At 31.0% G+C, this 22546-nt stretch overlaps 1 long non-coding RNA gene across 1 annotated transcript in view; it reads left to right on the forward strand.

The window, feature by feature from the left end:
* LOC124985039 (uncharacterized) overlaps positions 1-22546 on the forward strand; it is a 75522-nt gene that overhangs the window by 49234 nt on the left and 3742 nt on the right. Inside the window, exons 2-3 of the long non-coding RNA XR_007108787.1 lie at positions 5517-5628; positions 5985-6158. This is a non-coding gene — a long non-coding RNA (uncharacterized LOC124985039). The remainder of the gene's footprint in view (positions 1-5516; positions 5629-5984; positions 6159-22546) is intronic.

Here is a 22546-nt window from a genome sequence, read left to right on the forward strand (position 1 = left end):
TTTGTTGGCTCCTCAGGGTCTTAAAAGTAATAAAAGATAAGAGATGGCACTAGAGTAAAGGGGTTAATTATGAGGCAGGTGAGAATACAAGATTAAAAATCAATGAATATAGAAACTGCCAAGATCAAAACAACTTCGAGTCTCTTTCCTCAGCATCTTAACATTCCAGTTACTCAACAATTTATAATATAATTATAAAATAATAGACTTGAAAGTCATTTTTCAGGTCACCTATTATAATTTCCAAACTAATCCAATATCCTCTCTGCAATGGCATAAAGTCATTTTGTCTCTGCTTTGAATTTTCCAGTTATGTGACATTTCCTCCATAAAAAGCAGACAGTTCTGCTTTGGGCATTTCTAATGGTCAGAAATTAGACATGGATCTAGTAAAAGTAAACTTAATAAAGCAAATCTCTCTTCTGTATCACAGGGTTTTTTTATATTAATTTGAAAATACTTAAACCACTCTATGCACAAAATCTATTTCCAGTCTAAAGTTACCTAGTATTTTCTAGGATCTTTCAAAATATTCAGTTTTCAGAATATTCATAATGTTGACTTTTTTGTATGCATTTCAATTTGTCATCATTATTAAATATGACATCCAACTGTCTACTCGCTCTAGATACTAGCAGACACAGGTTCCTTGATCTGGATGTTATAAATCTGTTAATATAACATTTGTTTTTAATTCAGTACAACTAATATTTAATGAATACCTGTTCTGTACAAAATGTTGCCCTGTATTTCAAAGAGAATGTAAAGAGTCAAAAAGAAAACTAAGATGCTTTGAAGTTTTAGCTACTCTTTATCTAGCAGTATCTTAAAACATGCTGGATGTTTTGGCACCTGAAGTGCATTTCAAATAGGTAGCTGTAAGCCATACTTCAATTTTGTACAAATAGGTAAGTCAACAGTTTCTGACTATGTGTACTGATGAAGACTTAAAATGTATGTGCATCTTCTTATATTAGTAAGTGATTTGCTAGCTTTTGTCATGGTTTTTGTTTAAGATGTATGTTGCTCATAAATTTTTCATTGATTTGAAACTATAAATGACATAAAAACTTTGGTAAGGATGTTAAATAAAAATAAATATGAAATGCAGTGTCATGTTTTCTAACACTAGAATATACAACAATGATGTATCAATATTCTTTTTATTAATTTTTTTATTTTTATAGACTGCATTTTGATTCATTGTGCACAAATGGGGTACATATTTTTGCTTCCATGGTTGTGCATGATGTAGATTCATACCATTCATGAAATCATACATGTACATATGGTAATGATGTCTGTCTCATTCCACCATTTTTCATACCCTCCTGCTCCCTCTCATTTCCCTCTATGTAATCTAAAGTTCCTCCATTCTTCTCTCTCCCCTACTCCTCCACCACCATTATATATCATCATTCACTTATCAGGGAAAACATTCGGCCTTTGGTATTTTGGGGATTGGCTTATTTGACTTAACATTATATTCTCCAATTTCATCCATTTATCTGCAAATGCCATAATATTATTGTTATTTATGGCTGAATAATATTCCATTGTGTATATATAACACAGTTACCAATATTCTTTAGGTACGAAGTCCTGCAATCTTGATAAAATGTATTCATGTTACTCTCTCTAATATGAATCAAGTTTCTATTATTTGATCTGGTGAGGTGAAGACATTTTTTCAAGCTTTTCAAGATTACTCAGGAACAAAAAAGTATTAAGACACAAAAGAAAAACTTCAAGTAAGTGTGCTGATTGTAAGGAGCTTGTGTGTGTATGTGTGTGTGTGTGTGTGTATAAAGCAGGATTTCCAGGATTTCAGTTTAATTACTACAATTTTTTTTGTTTTTCTGAATGAAAATCTGTTCATTTCTAGTAATTATTTTTTGATATTATTATTATTTTTAAAATTTTTTTGACTCTCTAGGGATTGAATGGAGGGCTTCATGGATGCCATGCAAGCACTCTACTACTGGGCCACATCCCCAGTCCTCTAGTTGCTGTTTTAAATATTGATAAATCTTTTGGTTTAGTAGTGAAGTTTAAAATTTTGAAAATTTTCCAACAAATCTTATGTTCCTTATTCTTCAAATATGACTAAAAGCTTTTGCAAAATTTATCATCAAAAAAGTTAGGAAAATAATACAGGAAGTGGAAAATACTGTGATGCTCTTTTATATTACGTAGTGAGAGGGACATCTCTGGTAAGATGTGCATAGACACATCAAGAGAGAAAATGAGTAATATACTACAGAGCAGCTTTCCAGGGAATAAAAACATGAAGGGCAGAGGTCCCGAACTGTGGAGAGTTTGGAGTGTTTTAAGAACACTGAAATGTTAGTGTGGAGCGACATGGCAAAGAGGAAAGAATACTAAGAAGTAAGTCCAGAACAGGTTGGCGTTAGGTTATCTGTTTAGCACTGGTGAAAACTTTAGATCATTTTTCCATGTGCATTTGAAAGCCATCAGAGAATTATAAAGAAATGAATGACACAATTCATTTACATGCTCAAAGAATCACTCTAGCTTCTGCATATACAACAGGCAAAAGTCTATATACCTGCTCCCCCACATGCAGTGTTTCAGCTCAAGTAACATTGTGTACAAATTCTATTCTCTAATCAATATTGTTTCAGTGATTAACTTTTACATATTTTTTTCTGAATCAAATAATGTTTATTTTTTAAAAATTTTGTAGAGCAACTTCCACTGATGAAAACACATAAAAGTTTATTTTGGATGTTAGTTTTGGACTAAAATGATATTGCATGAAATTTCAAATGAAGTACCAGTTTACTCTCATTCTGGCAAAATAACACATAATAAATGTAACCCAATGTTTAATTTTTAATATTCTCTTATACTTCCTGGAACATAGGTAAGATTTATTTTAAATGACAAGATTGAAAATAATTATAAATTTAGGGCTTCCAGAGTGTATGAATTTGCAGCAATGTATGTTAATATAGTTATGTATCTATGTCCTTTTCCGAAGAAAAGTAAATAACTTTTATTGAGTTAATGAATCTTGACATATTATTGTCTTAGATGAAAAATTCCTATTTCCTATGACTTTATTTTTTTTCTCTCTGACCTGGTATGCTGCCTTGATGTTCACAATAAACTCCTATTATCAGATGACTGATTTTCTCATTTAAGAAATTCCACAAATGGAAATGCTCATTGAAATAGAAAGGAAAGTACACATGACCCAGCACTTCAGGTCTTAAGCAAATGCTGATTTTTCTAAATAAAATATGTGCTATCATGATCTTCTATACTCCTTAATCTCATTCTCACAAAAAATTATTTTAATCTAAAGTAATAAGCAATCATAAACAATTCCTAATTTTACTCTTTACTCAAAAAGAGTATAAATGAACTCTTTTAAATACTACTACTATTCACTTAAAATTGTGTAAAACAATACTTCACGTCTAATACAGGAAATTTTATTTATCTGTCTTACAAACAGAAAACGTAAAGAAAATATGCTCTTTATAATTTTAAAGAAACAAAATTTTAAATTTAGTTAAAGCATAAAGAAAAATTAAATAATTGGAATCATTGGGATATCAAAGCCTAGTGTGAATGGGAAGGGGTGTTTTCAGTCCTCCCCAAGAATTCCCATTAGCTCCTCCTGGAACCTCCCTAAATAAACAAAGATTAAGTAAAAACAGATATATGCCTCTGTGTAAGCAGCTTTGCTATGATACTTATTACTCCCTTTTCAAACAGAATGAAGTCTCTCTCAACCTCAACCTGCAAGAAATGCAGAGTCTCTACTGAATAGAGTAAATTGCAGAGCAGTAGCAACACTGTCCTTTGCACCCATTCCAGTTTAATGCTCTGAGCTGAGCACTGTGGTAGAATGTACCCTCTCGTTATCATATCATGCAAGGCAATTGTAGTGTAGTCATGTGAGATCAGTACTTGGAAACAAAAAATGAGATTTAAATAGTTCATTAAATTGTTAGTTGTAATGGTAATGTGACTGTGTGGTATGTCACGGAACTTACTATCAAAGATAGATTTTGTCATGTTCTCTAATGTTCCTATGGTAGATTATAAAAGGAAAAGAAATCCTTAAGCTTTTATTTTTTGTATTTGTCAAGTTTTCCAAACTTTAGTTTTCTTAGGTTTCCATAAAAAAGTATCTCTAAATTATTAGTTTGAAAACAGAAATTAATTTTTCTAATCATTCTGGAATCCATGATCATCAAACCCAGGGATTCTTTATCACTGAATCACATCCCCAGTACTTTTTATTGTTTATTTGGATCCATAGTATTACTAAGTTGTTTAAGGCCTTGCTAAGTTGCTGAATATGTCCTCAAATTTGTGATCCCCCTGCCTCAGCCTCTTAAATTGCTGGGATTAAGTCCTGCACCACCATGCCTGGCTACACTCATCTTCTTGCAATAACCTCTAGATGGCCTTTCTTCTTTGATGCACACACACAAAAAAACCTCTGATCTCTTTCCCTTCTTAGAAGGACACTAATTCTATTGGATTAGGGTCCCAAGCTTAAAACTTAATTTATTATTTTTTTCTTCTGAAGGTTTATTTTCATTTAATTTTAATTAACTTTTTATAGGCCCTATCTCCAAATATAATCACATTAGGGGTTATGCTTTCAAAGTGTGGATTGAGAGGGAGGACAAAATTCAGCCCTCACAGTATCTTAAACAAAAGTACCAGGTATTCAAGATTGTCTACTACTTTCTGTCAGTTTTGTTTAAAAAACTTTTGTCAGATTTTCATTCCTATGGACTCCTGAACTCTGTTTGTTCCCAAGTCTTATCCAGCACCAAAAATTTAAATCACAGTCTCCTTATCTGCTTTCATGAGAATCAGGTAACTATAACAAAACTTTTCCCATAAAAAACCCATTGGTCATTTCTATCTTCCCTACCAAATATTCTGCTTTTATTTGTCACTCATTTAAATTTTTTCTGCTTGAATTTGTGATACTTTTAGATTTCTAAGATTGGTAGTCTCCTTACCGAAATATTCTGTATTTCTAAATTAAAATGCTGCCTCTCTATTTCTGGATTTGTTTTAATTTGACAAAGGTTAAAAATATCTACATTGTTGACTTATATCAAAGGTTTCCAAACCATTCAGAATATTACATATTATTATGTAGCAGGTAAAACATGATTTATTTATTTACATGGGCATTTGATTTATTAATTCAAGTCTAAATACTTTGTCAATTAAATAATAACTTGAAATACATATAAAAATTTGCTCCATGACTAGAAATATCCCCTGAAAAGCTCATATTTTGGAGCACAGTCCCCAACACAGCAAAGTTCAGAGGTGGGGTTTTAAGACAATGATGGTGACTATAACTTCATCAGTGGATTAATCCAACTGATGTGTTAATAATTTGAATGGACTTTTGGGTATCAGTAAGCAGGTGGGGCATGACTGGAAGGACTAAGTTGGTGGGTGGCATGTCCTTGGGATTGTATCTCATTCCTGACTCCTAATTCTTGCAGCTTCCCAGATGCCATGATTTGAGTAGTTTTCCTCCCCTCCACCATGATGTTCTGCCTCAACTCAGGCCAAGAATAATGGAGTATGTTGAACATGGACTGAACCTCTGAAACTGTGAGTCTGAAATAAACTTTTCCTCCTCTAAATTGTTCTTGTCAGGTATTTTGGTGACAGAGACAAAAAGTTAACACATTCTTTAATAGTCTCAAGATTAATAAATAGACTGGAGTTTTGTACCCTGAGAGGTCACATTCCAAAGATTTCATGGAAAATTTTTCCAGTTAAATTTATAGTGACATTCCATTATACTGAGTCAAAGAATATCAAATTTTCTTAGAACAACAGATACACTTAAAACTTGTAGAATTTAGATGTTTAATTACATTACTTTTAGTCTAAGACATTTTAAAAAAAAGTCTTTACCATATGCATAATGATGAATGTAAAATAAAAATATATGTTTCCTTCAGGTCACTGCCCTAATTCTTTGGTACCAACAAATCTCCTGCTTTATCTTAGAACTGACTATACAGAAGTAGGAAGGAGAAGGGAATGAACTCATATTCCTAAATGCTCACTACTAATGTACTCTGTTTGATGCTTTAATTATGCCACATCATTTACCTTGGAAACACACCTTTGGGGTAAGTGTTTTTATTTCCATTTACATAGACAGAATTGAAGGTTCAGAGAAGTCAAGTTCCTTGCTCAGGGTCATGCAGCTGTTAAAAGGAAGAGTCAGAATTTAATCAGAGTTCTATTTATACACTCCTTAAAATGTCACCTTGTTACCATAACACCCTGTCTTCCTATGAAGGCATAATTCAAATAATCCTATACAAACACACACAAATGAACAAGTTTATGCTTTACAAAAAGAAGAGGTGAGAAAAGAAAACAAAACTTTCAGAAAATAGTGAACTATAACTTTGTGTCATGATTGTAATAATATAAATTTAGTTCACATAAATCAAAATAATTATTATACTTTATTAGTACAAATAATTATGAATTAAACTTAGAATAATGGGAGGGTCTTACTGTTGATATTGTAGATAATCTTACACAGAAACCACTGTGTTAGTTTTTAAAACTAAAATGTATTAAATTAGACTTCAAATGTTAACATTATGAAAACTATTTTGGGTAATTAGGACAAAGCTTTTATGTTATTAGACTGGCCATGAAATCTTTAATATTAAAAAAAAAAACTCACATTCTTGCTTAATATACATGTGAGAGGCATAAAAACCCTTAGAGAGAAAGAAGTCACACATGTCAAAAGTATAATATAGACAATTTTTTACAAAGGGGAAATAATACTTGGGATATTTAAATGTAAACATGGTATTTTGTGTAGTGATTCTTTTAGCATTGCCCAATAGAAGCAGAGTATTATATTTTTCTAATTGATGAATTTTCTTATTTACAGCCCTTCATAATAATATGTGGTTTGTGACACATAAGTTAAAACTGTACATACATTTTAAGAACTTTATACAACTCCCTATTATTTAGAGTACTGTGACTTGATCCAATGGAGATTTTGTTTTTAATATATTTGGATTTCCCATATAATACATCCATCGACCTTTCACTAAGAATAAAAATATTAAGACTGCTTTAATTTCATCAAAATAAATTGTATAATGACTATTTTATCTCTAAAATTGATATTTTAAAAATATTGACCTTATTTATACTATTTAATCTCTTGAAATGTTTTTAAATTTAGAGATTGAATGTTCTAGAATATGTGTTTATTTTTGTCCAAGCAGATAAATGGCAACATGGATGCTTTCATAATATCACATATCAGTTAAAAGATCTAAGCAGTCTTTCAATGTCTATTAAGTCATTAATAATAATAACCATGATTGTTATTGCAGTAATCTGACTTTCAACTCAAACTATGAGTTTATAATTCTGTTTTAGACTCACCTCTTAAACTGAGTAAAATAATTAAATTCCTTCCCCTATATTTCTTACCCTTTTCATTTTTCTTTCTTCCTGCGATAATTCTCTCATTTTGCTTTCTTGTTGCCCACCTCTTAATGGGGTGTTATCAACAGACACTTGAAGTAAACCATCCTCTACTAGTGACATCTCAAGTATCCCTGTTCCTTTTGTGTCTTACAACTTTTTAGATCCCTGGAGGCTCAGTTAAAGCATATTCTTATTGGAGCACAGTGAGGTTTATTATCTGAAAGTCCACATGTATCAACTTCAACTTATAATAAAGTAAAAGAATTTCAGCTTTCGGAATCTACACAATAACTTGATAACCCAATATCAATGATTGTATGTCTAAATAATATTCACTTGTAGCAAGCTGCTTGACAGCAGTAACAACACGTAAATATTTCAGTACCTTGGAATAAATACAGCTTACATAGAATTGTGCCTATTTAAAATTATCTCTAAAATATATCACTTTCAGTTCTTCATCCAAGTCTGACTGTTTCTTCCACAGCTTAATGAAGTAAAGAGTTAGCCATTGAATTTCATCTATGTCAAGGGAACCTACGCCTTTCAATTACCATGGGATGTTTCTCTCCCTGATATCTGAATTTTAGTTTTGTCTTCTTTTCAGTGTTTTCAAAAACATACAATAAGTCTTAACTGTGTACATGATGCACAGTGATTTTAAAGAAAAGCCCAGTTTTATATTGCAGCAACAAATATTATCAAAACTTAAAAAAGTGAAAGAAAAATGCAATAAAAGGAGAATAAGATCCCATATAAAGAGACTAACGTTGACATGGCAAAAAAGTACTCTTTCCAATAATTCACACTGATATGTACTTCTAGTTACATGCTTGAAGCAACATATATATATACAATAGGTAGTATAGATTCAGCTCTGTTGTATATGCTTAATTGGTGATTGGTCCCTAGTGCTTATTTAAAGCTTCATAAATCTGTTCTGTGCTTTAAAGATGACTTTACATGCAGAGAGATATTTGTGACTGTTAAGTAATATATGTAATTAGGCACTGATTATTAAAATGGGTATGAACTAAACAAGAACAGAGAACATAAAGGAAAAAATAAAAAGTTTTCTGAAAAGACAAATTAAGAGATTCAACACTTTAATTTTCCTTATATGATCTCATTGTTTTGAAATATAAAATCAATTATATTTCTTATGAAAATAATTATAGCAAACAGGTAAATCTTTTTATATATGTAATCAAGTTCACAAATAGCAATTTGAAAATATATATATATTCTCTATTAATTTTTCTATACTTTTTTCAAAAGTGAGTGACGAAAGTAAACAAATATTCAAATGGCAGGAAACATTATGTTTAAATATTTTGATATCCTTAATATTTATTATATCATTAATAATTTTGAATGTTAAACACTTGAAAGTTTTGTGGATTATCAATCCATTCAGTGAGGAACAAAGCATTTTTCTCTCTGTATTTTCTGACTAGCACTTTAAAATCCTTTTTAAAAATATACCTACTTTTAAGAAATAGAGGAAGTTTGAATGCGGTTGCTTTGAATTTTAATAAATGAGTAAAAATTCAGATATCTCATATATTCTTACAGGAAAGCCTCAAATAGGAAGTTAGGCCCATAAGATCTAATTTTGTGACCACAGCAGTAAGTTATTTCACCTGTGGCGGAATTGTGTATCTGTGAAAATCATGTTGGTAGCATAATTTAATAAATATCAAACTCCAAACAGTATGCTGAGAACACAGTGTTTGGATCAATTTTCTGTAAAAAGATTTTTAATTATGGGGAAGAACTTCCTAAGGAGGAAGTCAAAGGATGTTAGATGCTGACCCGTGAGAGGAAAAACATGAAAAGCTATACACTGTGTTAATAGGAGGACAATTTTAACCACAGGAATCTCTGAATATCACTCAGGGCTGCTGTCCTCCAGGCAGAAGAGAGTCTTGCCCAACCTCTCTGGTCAGCAGATGGCAAGGAGAGTTATGGGTGCCTCTTGCCCTCTTGACAGTCAACATTATGTACCTGATACACTTGAAACCCGCAGATTCTAGTGTTAGGACACCAGGTTCAAACCCTGACGTTAGCTTGAATCAGCAATTTAATTTTTTTTTTTCTTTTGGTACTAGTATTGAACCTAGGGGTACTTAAGCACTAAGCCATATTTCCAGCCCTGTTTCCTTTTTTTTATTTTTTTGAGACAGGGCCTCCTCACTAAGTTGCTTAGAGTCTCGCTAAGTTGCTAAGGCTGACTTTGAACTTGGGAACTCCTGCCTCAGCCTCTCCAGCCACTGGGATTACTGGCCTGTGCCACTGCACCTGGCTACAATTTAACTTCTGACAAATTAACCTCTCTGAGCATCTATTTCCTTAGATATGAATAATGATTTTAAGAATATCTTCCACAGAGGCTTGTAGGGAAATAACAACATAAGCAACAAGAACAAAGCAAAGTGGGTACTCCAAGGATAAAGAAATGATAAGGAAATAGAAATGCTAATTGCCTTCATTTGATCAGTACATGGTATATACATGTATTGAAATATCATGTTGTACATGAAAATATGTACAATTATTACATGTTAATCCAAAATTTTTAATATTTAAGGAGATAGCAATGATAATTGCCTTGGTTTTATATTTTATTCATCATATACAAAAATATCAAATTATCACACTGTCATAAATATATCCAAATAAAATAATAAAAATAATAAAGGAACAAAAAAAGAAGGTCCTGTCTAAAATGTAACAATGTTAAATTAATGTTTCTGTATACTAATGCCATGTCTGTGATGATGTTTATAGAGCTTATGAAAGAAGATACAGTTATAATTTCATGTAGGGTATTATATGATGATGGGTAAATATTATGCATATATTTTCCGCTAATTGGCAGATATTGAAAGCATTTAAAAAGAAGCTTTGAGTTCCTTCAGTTCTCACTTTAGGGAGGATTGGAGGCTGTATATTCCTCCTCTGACAGTGAATGTCAGTGATCCCAAGCATCATCTAGTGCAATTGATATATATAGTAGCAATTGCACTAGAGCTAAATCAGTGTATTTAGGGGAGAACTAAAAAGTAGGGAGATTAGAACTTCAACTCAGAAATACCAGTGTGTGACAAATGGCATCATGGTCAAAACAGCAGACTTGCTCTGGTTGATAAAATAAATAAAGAACTTTGAAACATATAAAATAATTCAATGTGACTTTATTTTTAAATTAATTTGAGCTCAGACAATAAGCTTCTATTGAATATATGTGGATATGACCATGAGCTTGAGAAAGCAATCAAGAAGTTAGAGCATCCTAATGTTCAAGCGTTCTCTTAATGAGTTTTGTAATGTGTGTGTGAAAAATAGGTTATGCTCCAGCTGGAACAAAATTAAGTTTCTAGGATGTGTTACAATCATGCTGACATTACTGAGAAAGTTGCAATGTAAAATGATCAGAAATACAAAATTATCAGAATTTTTGTGATTTAAAATGATAACAATTAGAAATATTCATGAGTAAGCATGGATTTCATTATTGTGCTCAAGTAAAATATCAGGAAAATATTATTTTGTGCATCATAATAGTTATTCAGCTATAAAATATAATTTACTCTATGTTTGAGTAAAAGATATATGCCTTAAGTATATATTATTTTTTATAACAGATCCAATTTACCAAAGTAAACCAAAATCGCAAAACAGGAAGAATGGTACATTACATAATCTCTGATTTTCAAAGAATCAAAAACTCATTGCAAAACTCATTTTTATAAAGAAAATATAGACTTCTTAATGATAATTTCTATATAAACTGGAAATTAGCTTCTTCTAAAAATTTTTCTTACAAATAAATGAAATCCAAAATAAACAGGGATTTATTATTCAAATATTTACACACATATTTTTATTAATGGTTTTAAGGATTAGTTATAATTTCTCTTTAGCTCAAAGAAAAAGTGGCATATTTTCCTTTTCTTTTTTTTTGTGATATGTTATGGTCTATGAGTACAACGATTTCCAAATTAATTTAACAGGCTTAAATAAACCATACAGTTTAAAGACCATTATCAAATAAACATTTAGTAAAGTATCTATTATTTCTATTTTCAGGTCATTTTTTTGCCATTTTGAAGATGTGTTTCACATTGCCTTTCATCTGACCACTTCCATTCATTCACTCATCTTGCAATAATATATACATTTAAAATCTTAATAAACATTAATTAGATATCAGTCACTGTTCCAGAATAAGTATAAACATGTCTTCTGATGCCAGAATGAGAATAATACATTCTTTCTTGAGCTTGGAATCATGTAAATCAATAAAAGTTGCTAGCTGTAACATGCTTAACATACAATAAAGCTAATGTGACTTCTCTAATAAAAAGACATAATAAGACAACAAGCAACTTGGATTGCAAGGTAAATAAAGGATTGATATAGATTGTATATTGCTTAGTCATATTTGAAAATAGTACAAGAAAGATACTGGAAGAATTTCTAGGATTCGTTTTAAAAGTCATTTTGTATGACTTGTGTAATTTAGCAAAACAGACTTTTACTGTATTCAACACTGCTTTAGGTTAATTCTATCCTAAATCATGGCAACATACAATTGCAAGGACTCTCACAGATTAAAAACACATTAGTATCAAATAGAATAGCATCTAGCATACATAGCAGATTTGTTTCTACAGAATACAAATTACATTTTACCTCAATTGAATCTTTTGTATTTGTTGGTGTTGATACAGTGCAATGTGTCCTTCATGACCTTGAGACTCAACTCAGGGGAAATTGAGACAAATACTAGTAACCACAACTTTTCAAAATGAACTGCATTCTGATTTGAAAAAACAGGAGAACTATTGCTATAAGACTATGATTTCTATCAAAGACTAAGCTCAAATGCTTTTCAGTTCATTAGCTACATATTTTCTAAGAAAATGTTATATTAACTGTGTAAATCCATGTGTTCTAAAGGTAATTTCATCATCAGTTCAAAAACTGTCCAAATGACAGTTTTGTAATCAACAACAAGATCATTTTGTTATCACACTTTAGCCCCAAAACTTCATCAATATCCTTTTTCTAAGATTCCTTTTTGAGATGCCTCAGAGTTTCCAAATTGTGGTATCTCTCTTAAAACTAACTTCATTGATCACTTTTATGCTTCTGACTGATATATAGAACTTTTTATCTGCAAATATTTTTCCACTGTACATGTAAAAATGAAAATTAATATCATAGAAATATACAACAAAACATATTTCAGGCACCACCTCATGTAGTCTGAAAAAAGATTTTATTGGCATTAAATTTAAATCTAGGATCCAAAAACAAAATTGAAAGTTTGCACCTCTCCATGCTTAAACATTCATATGTCCCAACATTAATCAGCTTCTTTTGATATCTGGAGACTCTTTCAAATTGTCTTCTTATTTTTTGTATCTTTCCTTTGTCACAATTTTCACCCTGAATCATAACATTTACATGAGCTTGTTCTTGGTCATTATTCTAAAAACCAGCAAAGAACCTATGGATCTTTGGTAAATATTGCCCTCTGCATGTTTTTGTAAAAAAAAATATGATGTTTTTGTTGCTAATGGGATTCACAAGTCCCAAAGTTCAAATGTCCAACTGACAGTGAGAATATCCTTGTGCAATGGGTTGGAACAAGTCAGGTAGTATTTGTCTTTCCCCCAACTCCTGCCACATAGGAAAGATCCAGGTGGGACAGCTGGTCAAGTGCACAGTTCCTCACTCCCAAATAGCTCTTTGCTGTGGAATAAAGTCTCTGAATGGTAAATACCATTGTCTTTAGTTTTTAATTGGTGAACATCATAAGGGATCACAATGTCCAGGGGTCTTATCTACTATGAGTGATCGTAGCAGCCAGTAAAGATTTTCATTTCCTTCCCAGTCCTCAAAGGTACTGTTCCTGCTTTGTAGAGATGATCCCCTTCTTCAACTCCTGCTCCATATCATAGATTCTGAACAGTGCAGGTCCAGAGCAAGCTTCCAAGTTGAAGATGCCCTGCCTCAACCAAGTTGCCCTTTTTATTTGAATTAGACTGAGCAGTAGTTTGTATACCTTAGGGCATCTTAAAAACAGGAAAGCAATCAGTTCTCAAATAGTTGAATCTAACAGCTGGATTTAATACCAATAAAAGCAGATGAGCCAGGCGTGTAATTAGAGGAACCATAAAAGAGATAGTCAAAGGTGTACCAGCTAAAACGCTGCTGCAGGTTCATAAAGTTTTGTGCATGCTCAAGATTATATCACCTGAGGAAAAACTTGAGTGAAAAATTTTGTGCTACTGGTACTGGATGAGCACAAAGTAAACTAGTTAATTCTTAAAAAGTGAAAATAGTCTCAAAGTTATATGCATCTCACACAAAGAGTCACATCAACCATAAGGCTAAGCAAATAACTTTCAGTGAAATTTCCCTAATACATTCATAAATCAAATAAGCAATGAATGATATGAAGCACTAATGTACTAATGCAGATGAATATCTAGAACTACTAAATGTTATGTAAAATGTCCAAATTATTTTAAAAAAATGAGACATGAAAATGGGAAATATGGTTCATACATGGTAAAAAAGCAAATAAGAAAAAAAATGCTTTTCCATGGGTCAAGATGTTGAACTTTTTAGGTAAAGAATTTAAAGAAATTATAATAAAATTGTTCAAATAGCTAAATAAAACCATATTTAAAACAAAAAGTGTGATAGCAATAGCAATGTCTCCACTGGAGAATATCAATAAAAAAATACATAAAATGAACCAAATAGAAAAATATAATAAGCAAAATAGCAGAGCGACTAGAGCGACTCAACAGAATTAGTGAATTTAGAGATAGATCTAGGCAGGTTATGTGACCAAGAACAGGAACTAAAAGAAAATGAACAGAGGCTTAGAGAAATGTGGAACACATTCCTAAATAGGAAATTCTAGAAGAGGAGAAAAGGATAAACAACAACAAAAACAGGATAAGGGAAGTGGGGGTGTAGCTTAATAGTAGAGCGCTTGTCTGGCACATGTGAGACACAGGGTTTGATAGCACCACATAAAAATAAGCAAATAAAATGAAGGTATTGTCTCTACCTATAATTAAAAAATAAAAACAAAACAAAACAGGATAACATGGGAAGAGCCTTTCAGATTTGATGAAAAACAAAAACAATCTACATAACAAAAAGTTTAAAAGACTCCAAACAAGGTAAATACAAAGAGATCTACACCCAGACACACCTATTGTATGACAAAACTAAATGGAAAATCATTAAAAGACAGAAAATGATTTATCACATACAAATAGCCTCAGCAATACTAATAGCTATTTCATATTAGAAACCCCAGAAGGCAGTGAAATGACATATTCAAAGTGATGAAATAAAATAAAATAAATATGATCAACTAAGAATTGCAATCCAAATAAAATGATTTAAAAACCACGGTGAAATAAAATTAATCAAAATTAGCAAAAACTGGGGTAATCTGCTGCCAATAGATCTGGTAAGAAATGCTAAAGGAAGTCCTTGGAACTAAAAGTTACCAGAGAGTAATTTGAATTCTCCAGGAAAAAAACAAAAGCCAAAACCAAAACAAAGAGCTGTGATAAAGGTAACTAATTTAGGTAATTATGTAAGAGTCAGAAGAATTGCATATTACGTTTCTTCTCTTAATGAATTTGTCATGAGGCACAAAACAATACATGTATGATTGCATTATTGGACTTCTAGGTAAATGCAATATGTTTGACATTAATACACAAAATAGTTACATAGAAACAAGGCTGTGTGAGAGTAAAGAAATGTTAACACATTCATATAAAGACGTGAAGACAATCAGGTAAATAATAAGCAAATATAACATAGTTTATCTATATCCTTTCTCTCAACTGCTTTAAAAGAATAAGTTCATATAAATTAATAATAATATGTGTAAAATATTAGCACAAAAGTCAAGATGGAGCTATTTATGAATACATTGCCCACATTCACTAGAAATAAGTTAGTATCAATACGAAGGAGAGTCTGACAAGGTAACATTCATAGTTGCCTTATAGCAACTAGTAGGAATATATATATATATGTTTTTTTAAATGTACTTAAAACAATGAGGAAAGTAATTAAAATGTGACAGCTGCAAATATCTGACTTATTTTAAAGTAGGTTAAAAAGGATAAAAAAAGAACAAAGCAAACTAATAACAATAAACCCAATATCAATTTAATTATGAATGAATTATATAATCAAAAAGCAGAGATTGTCACATTGGGTTTAAACACAAATACACACACAGAACATAAGAATCAGTTCTGCTGCCTCTAAGAGAAAACCCTTAGAAATTTAAACATCAAAGAGGTTAAAGTAAAAAATACAAAAATACACATCATGAAAATAGCAACAACAGGAGGTCTAGAGTGGCTTTTCTAAAAGCACATAAAATAACTTCTCAAATCATGGAAAAGGAAAAAGAAACATTAAAATTCATTATATTAGACCAGTATTATTTTTATGCCCCAAATAGAAGATACCACAAGACAAGAACTCCACATCATAATATTTCTTGTGAATGTTGATACAAACATCTTCAATAAGATACTAACTCAATCTAGCAGCACACTAAAAGGAATATATACCATGATAAAATGGCATTTGTCCAAGGAATGCAAACTTGTTTTAACAACTCAGAACAATTAATATAATAACTCATGGGAAAAAGGTAGAAAAAAACACAAGATCATCTTAATAAAGACAGAAATAGCATTGCATTGCAAGAATAAAATGTCATTTCATTATTCAAATACTTAATGAACTAGGTCTAAAGGGGACTTTCTCAACCTAATTAAGGGCAAAAATTCCATAGTTACCGTGATACTTTATGGTAAAAGTCTTAATGATTGCACCCAACATTAAGAATAAGACAAGGGTGTCCACCTTTGATACTTCTCTTTAATATTATACTAGCGGCTATAGACAGGGCAATTAGGCAAATAAAGAAAAAAAACACTAGATTGGAAAGGAATAAATAAATCTCTAGTTGTATATGATCAAATATGGTATATTGAAAATCCTTAGAAAATAACTCAAAGTTGAACTCATAAATGAATTTGGCAATTTACAGGATACAATATCAATATAAAAATTATGTTTTCACACATAATATCAAACAAACTAAAAATAAAATAGAAATAAAAATAATCATTGACATATTACTTATTATATTTTTAATGGCACTGATGTCACTAAAATAAATAAGTTTAACAAAATAAATGTAAGAATGTACATGGAAAATTAGAAAAAAATTCATTGAAAAATTTTAAGGAAGACTTAAATGCAAAATCATGTTTATTGATTAGAAGACTACTATTGTTAAAATGACAATATATCTCCAAATTAATATAAAAATTCAATGTAAATCCATGTCAAAATGCCAGCCTCCTACTGTCTACCACTGTGCGCACCCACTCATTATTACTAATACTGAGGATGTGCACTTGAAAACCACAGGCACTGTATTGGCCTGTGCACTACTGCCCAGACTGAGGGTAGGTGTTCCACACCACGGAATATACTGATGTGGATTACAGCTAAGGAAGCAATAGAAAGACAATACTATGAAGCCCACCTATAGAACCAAAGCCAGTGTAGCCTACCAAATTGACACTGTTAAACCATTTTCTAGAGGAAAGTTTTACTAAAAAAGACATCCAATAACATTTGCAGAGACCAACTTATGCACCAGATGTACAACTATAAGCATAGGGACCCAAGAAATATAAAAAAAGCACGGTAACATGATATCTCCAAAGGAACACAGTAACTTCCGTCATGGACAACAAAGGGAATGATATCAATGGAATGCCTTTTTTTTTATGAATTCAAAAGAATGACTGTAGGGAAGCTCAAAGAGACACAAGAGAATACAGACCATGCAATATTAGAAAAACAGTGTATTATATTAATGAGAAAAGTAGCAAAGAGAGATCATGAAAGAGAAAGAAATTTGAGAAGTGAAGAACTCAATAAATCAAATAAAATACGGAGCTGGGGACCTTGAAAACAGAATAAAGTAGAAAATAAATCCCAAACTCAAAGGTAAGTCTTTTGAATTATCCTAGACAAATAAAAGTCACAATAGTAATGAAGAATGCCAACAAGACTTATGACACAAATGAAAAATATCTGAATTATAGGAGTTTTTAGAAGGGAAGAAATTCTTTAAAGAGAAAACTTATTCAAAGAATGATAGTAAAAATTGCCCAATTTTGAGAAAAACATGGACAAATAGATCAAGGAGGAACCCACAGCATTTAACCAAAAAAGGTCCCCACCATGGCAGCATACTGTGGTAAAATTACCAAAAATCTAAGCCAAAGAAGGAATTCTAACAGCAAGAGAAAGGCACCAAGACACAGTTAAGGGAATCCTTGTTGTACCAATTGCTTTATTCTTAGTGAAAACCTTACAACAGAAAAGATTTATAGAAATTATGCAAATACCTGGAAATTAAACAGTGTACTCTTGATTTACCATCAGATCAAAGAAAATATCAAAAAAGAAATTGAAAAATTCCTTCAAAGAAATAATGGTAGCTCAATATAACAAAACGTATGGGATATGGCAAAAGAAGAACTAAAAAGCAAATTTATAGCAATTGATGCTAATTTAAAAAGAAAGAAAAGAGAAATAGAAAGGAAGAAAAGAACAGGAAAATTTCATGTAAACAACTTAACATTGCAAATCAAGCAACTCAAAAAGCAAGAACAAAACAAACCCAGAATTAGTAGATAAAAAAAACCATAATAAAGGCCAGGCAGAAATTAACAAAATAGAGACTAAATGTGACACCAAACAATAATGAAGAGTCAATTTTTTGAAAAATATAATTGATAAACCTTTATCCAGGCTAACAGAGAGAATGAGAGAGATAAAGAGAGAGAAAATTTTATTTAAAAAATCAGAGATGAATAAAGAGACATTACAACAGATACCACCAAAATACAAAGGATAAAAATTATTGTGAAAAAGTACAGGCTAAAAATTTAGAAAATCTAGAGGAAAGATACATTTCAGAATTATTTGACCACTGGTAGAAATGTAAAATGATGAAGTAATTTTGGAAGCAGTTTTTTGTTCATCAAAATAATAAACAGAGTTGTTATATGAACTAGTACTTCCACTTCTAGATATATACACTAAAGAAAAAAAATATATTTGTCCACACAAAAATTTCTAATTGAATGTATAAGGTGAGATTATCTCAATAAAAATAATACAAAATTAAAAGTGAAAATGTATCAAATAATAAGTTTATGAACTGATGAATGGAAAAACAAAATAAAATATATCCATACAATGGAATATTATTCCTCATTCAAAAATGAATGAATCATTGATACACACTACAGCATCAATAAACATTGAAAAACTAAGTGAATGAAGTCAATAAAAAAGAGTGTAGATTGAATAATTCCATTTTTATGAAATGTTATTTGTAAGTAAGCATATTGACACAGAAAGATAATTCCTAGAGTAATTGGGAAAGGATAACATGGAATAAGTGATTATGAGAGCAGGGTTTATTTTAGGGGTCATAAAATAGTCTAAAAACTACATTGTGGTAATAGTTGCATAATTCTTCAATTATACTAAGCTCTATTGCATTGTAAAATCAAAGTACGTAAGATATATCTCAGTAAAACCATCTATAAAAATGAGAATAACTTCCTTAAGTTGGCAATTTATTTGGGTCCTATTTTCTCTATCAGCATTTGAACACACTATAAAGTGCTAAATGTTTTTGTTATTCCTTAATTCTACCTTCTATGTATTAAGGAGTATTAAGGAAAAATTTCTTTCATATGAACACATTTTTTAAAATTTCAGATTTTTTAACAGAATACAGAAAATCCATTATTATCATTATTAATTTTTAGGAATTTTTCGGGGGGACTACTAGAGATTGAATCCAGAGGTGTGCTACCATCAAGTTACCTCACCAGTCCTTTTTGTTCATTTATTTATTTACTTATTTATTTATTTTTGAGACGGGGGGGTCTCAGGTTGACTTCAAATTTCTAATCCTCTTGCTTCAGTCTCCCAAGTAACTGGGATTACAGGCATGTGTTACCATACTTGGTTACTTTTCAGGAAATTCTTACAGGTATTAAAGAAGGCAATAAAGGCAATTGGAAAGGACAATTTTGAGCAAAAAAAGGATTACCTATTGCTCTAGTCGGAACTTTTGTGTTCCTCCCAAACTTTTATATTGAAATCTAATTCTCAATGTGTCAGTATTATATGTATTAATATATGTAAAAAATTAGATAAATAGAAAATCTAATGAGGAAATTAATAATCAGCTAAGCTAAAATAATGTTTAAGTGTTTATAACCCCAAAGATTTTTGGTCCACATCATTCTATAGGAAAGTACTTTGGAATTTTCAGGGAATTAAAATTTTTTGGTATTGAAAGAAAAGGAAAAACTCTATTTCTTTCTTTAAAGTTTCTATATCCTATTATGAAAATCAGACACTGTACATAAATACACAGAGAGACATGTAGAGGCAAAATTGTGTGAAAGTACTTCATATTAGCATACATCAGTTATGTTGCTTTTAAAATGTTTTTTTACTAGTATGAATTAAGTTAGGTTTTTTTCAGTAGTATATGAATGAGTGAGGAGACCATTTGTGCAATTATTTGAATTACGATGATAATAAACAAGCTTCTTGAGGAAAAACAAAAAGTAATTCCAGGAGCTTCAGTCACTGGAAAATGGTGCCACAATCTTAATTCACTCCAATTTCCTGTCTTTAATTTTGTTTTCAAATTTCTGATTCCCCAGATAGAATGTGGACCAGTTTGCATGAGATATTTTCCCTCTAGATCCATCTATTACTTAGGGTGTTCAAGTAGCGTGCTGGCAGCACAAAATCTTTGAAGAATTTTTCTGCATTTCAAAAAAAAAATAATTTTTTGAATCATTTTAGCTTAACAAAAAATTTTGAAAGATGTAGAGTTCTTTTGCAAGCTGCCATCAGTTTTCCCTGAAGTTAGTCTATTGCCTTCTAGGTTAACATTATATGTTCCCATGGAACACACCAAAACTAAGAAATTATCATCTAATCTCCATGCTTTATCAAGATTTAACCAATTTTTCACTAACATACTTTTGCTATTTCATGATCAAGCCAGAAAACAATGTTGAATCTAGGATCTTTCTGTAGCCTCCTCTTGCCTATCATAGTCTTTTCAGTCTTCATCATTTCTTGTGACCTTGTGTCTCCAGATCCATTTTTTATAATTTTTTCATGATATTTCAAGTTATCAATATGACTTATTATTGGTGATGTTAACCTTAATCACTTGGTTAAGGTAGTGCTTGACAGTTTTCAACACTGTAAATTTACTTGCTCTTTCTATATGTATTCTTTGGAAGTAAGTTAAGTCCCACCCATACTCAAAGTTAGGGCGATTGGGCTTAAATGTGGAAGTATTTACATATAATTTTTAAGAAATAGTTCTTCTTCTCTTTGTTTATTCAACCCGTGCCATTAAGGATTTAATGTATCTGTTTCATATACTAAGTTAGAATTCAATATTACACTGTTTAAATTGTTGCTCAAATATTTTCAGCTTTAATCAATGAAAGGTTTTCAGGTAATCTGTTTTCATTCATCCTTCCACTTCTTTCCTCCACCCCTGTATTTTCTTCTTTGCTGACAATATAAGATGCTCCATTTCCTCTTATATTTTCCTACCCTGACAATAAATAAGCTATTTCTTCAAGAATGTCTGGCTGTTTTCATTGGTGAATGGTATTTACAAATTGGTATCTGAACACTGAGTTCCTACATTTCGAAAGTTCGACATAATCTAGATTTCACCCTTGAAACATATAATAAAAATAAATAAATTTAAAAGCCTGTGTTGCCTCCAGGAATACCATCATGTGGAAGTTAATTATTTGAGAAACATTCAGGACATGTTAAGGGCGATGTTTTGGCTCTGTGGGTCTGGTGTCAGCAGTAGCAGCTACTGTCTTTGTAATTGTTTGTGCAATATATTTCTGGGAGTTGTTCCTGGAAATATCTGGTTCTCTAACACTTTGATTAACTTTAAACTTCCTGTTAACCTGTAATAATTTCTATCCTTAACATATCATAGCTGCTGTATTCTGTTTTCTGAAATTAAGAGTGCTGACCATGGCACTAACTATGAAAGATAAAGTACTAAATACAGGTCATCAATTCAGGGCACATACCACATCATACAGTGACATCTAATCAATCTGCAAGGCCAGGACTATAAAGGGATGCAAATCAAATCCAGAATAATTATCTAGTGTGCTCATCCAGTCATCATTAAAAAGACCTTTCAATTTTAATCATCTTTAAACATGGAAGTTGAGCCATTGATGTGCATTTCCAAGGAAGTAACCACATTGCTAGGGTATGCATATCAGAGAGGAAGCTTATAAAAATACATTCATATCTTCAGACTTTGTAGAATCCATGTGCTTTTTATAGGTTACCTGGCATTATAACAATGCTGATTAGATACCATTATCCTGTGATGAGCAGTTCAAAGAAAAGCCTAAGAATTTATATACATATATGTATGCACTTATGTGTATATATTTGAATATATATAAATATTTGAATATATATATCTAAACAGATTTAAAACTACTATATATATACATATATATCTCCAAATATTTATATATATTCAAATATATATATATATATATATATATATATATATATATATATATATAAAATCCCAAGTAGTTTTAGATCTGTTTTCAATAGAAGAGATTTTTTTCTGATGTATACATGACTTTCATCAAAACATTTTGCTCTGTCTTTTATAATTTTCCTGTTTGATACTGTTCAACTCTACCATCTGCCACAGTTTGCAAATTAGGATTGACCATATCGTAAGGCCATAATTTCAAAGACAGTCTGAAGCACAGAGTGATGAAAGGTCTTTCTATTATATTGGGCTGAATTTAAAGATAAGATATTTGCAGTATTAAGA

Source organism: Sciurus carolinensis, chromosome 5, assembly GCF_902686445.1.
Source record: "Sciurus carolinensis chromosome 5, mSciCar1.2, whole genome shotgun sequence".
Classification (NCBI taxonomy): domain Eukaryota; kingdom Metazoa; phylum Chordata; class Mammalia; order Rodentia; family Sciuridae; genus Sciurus; species Sciurus carolinensis.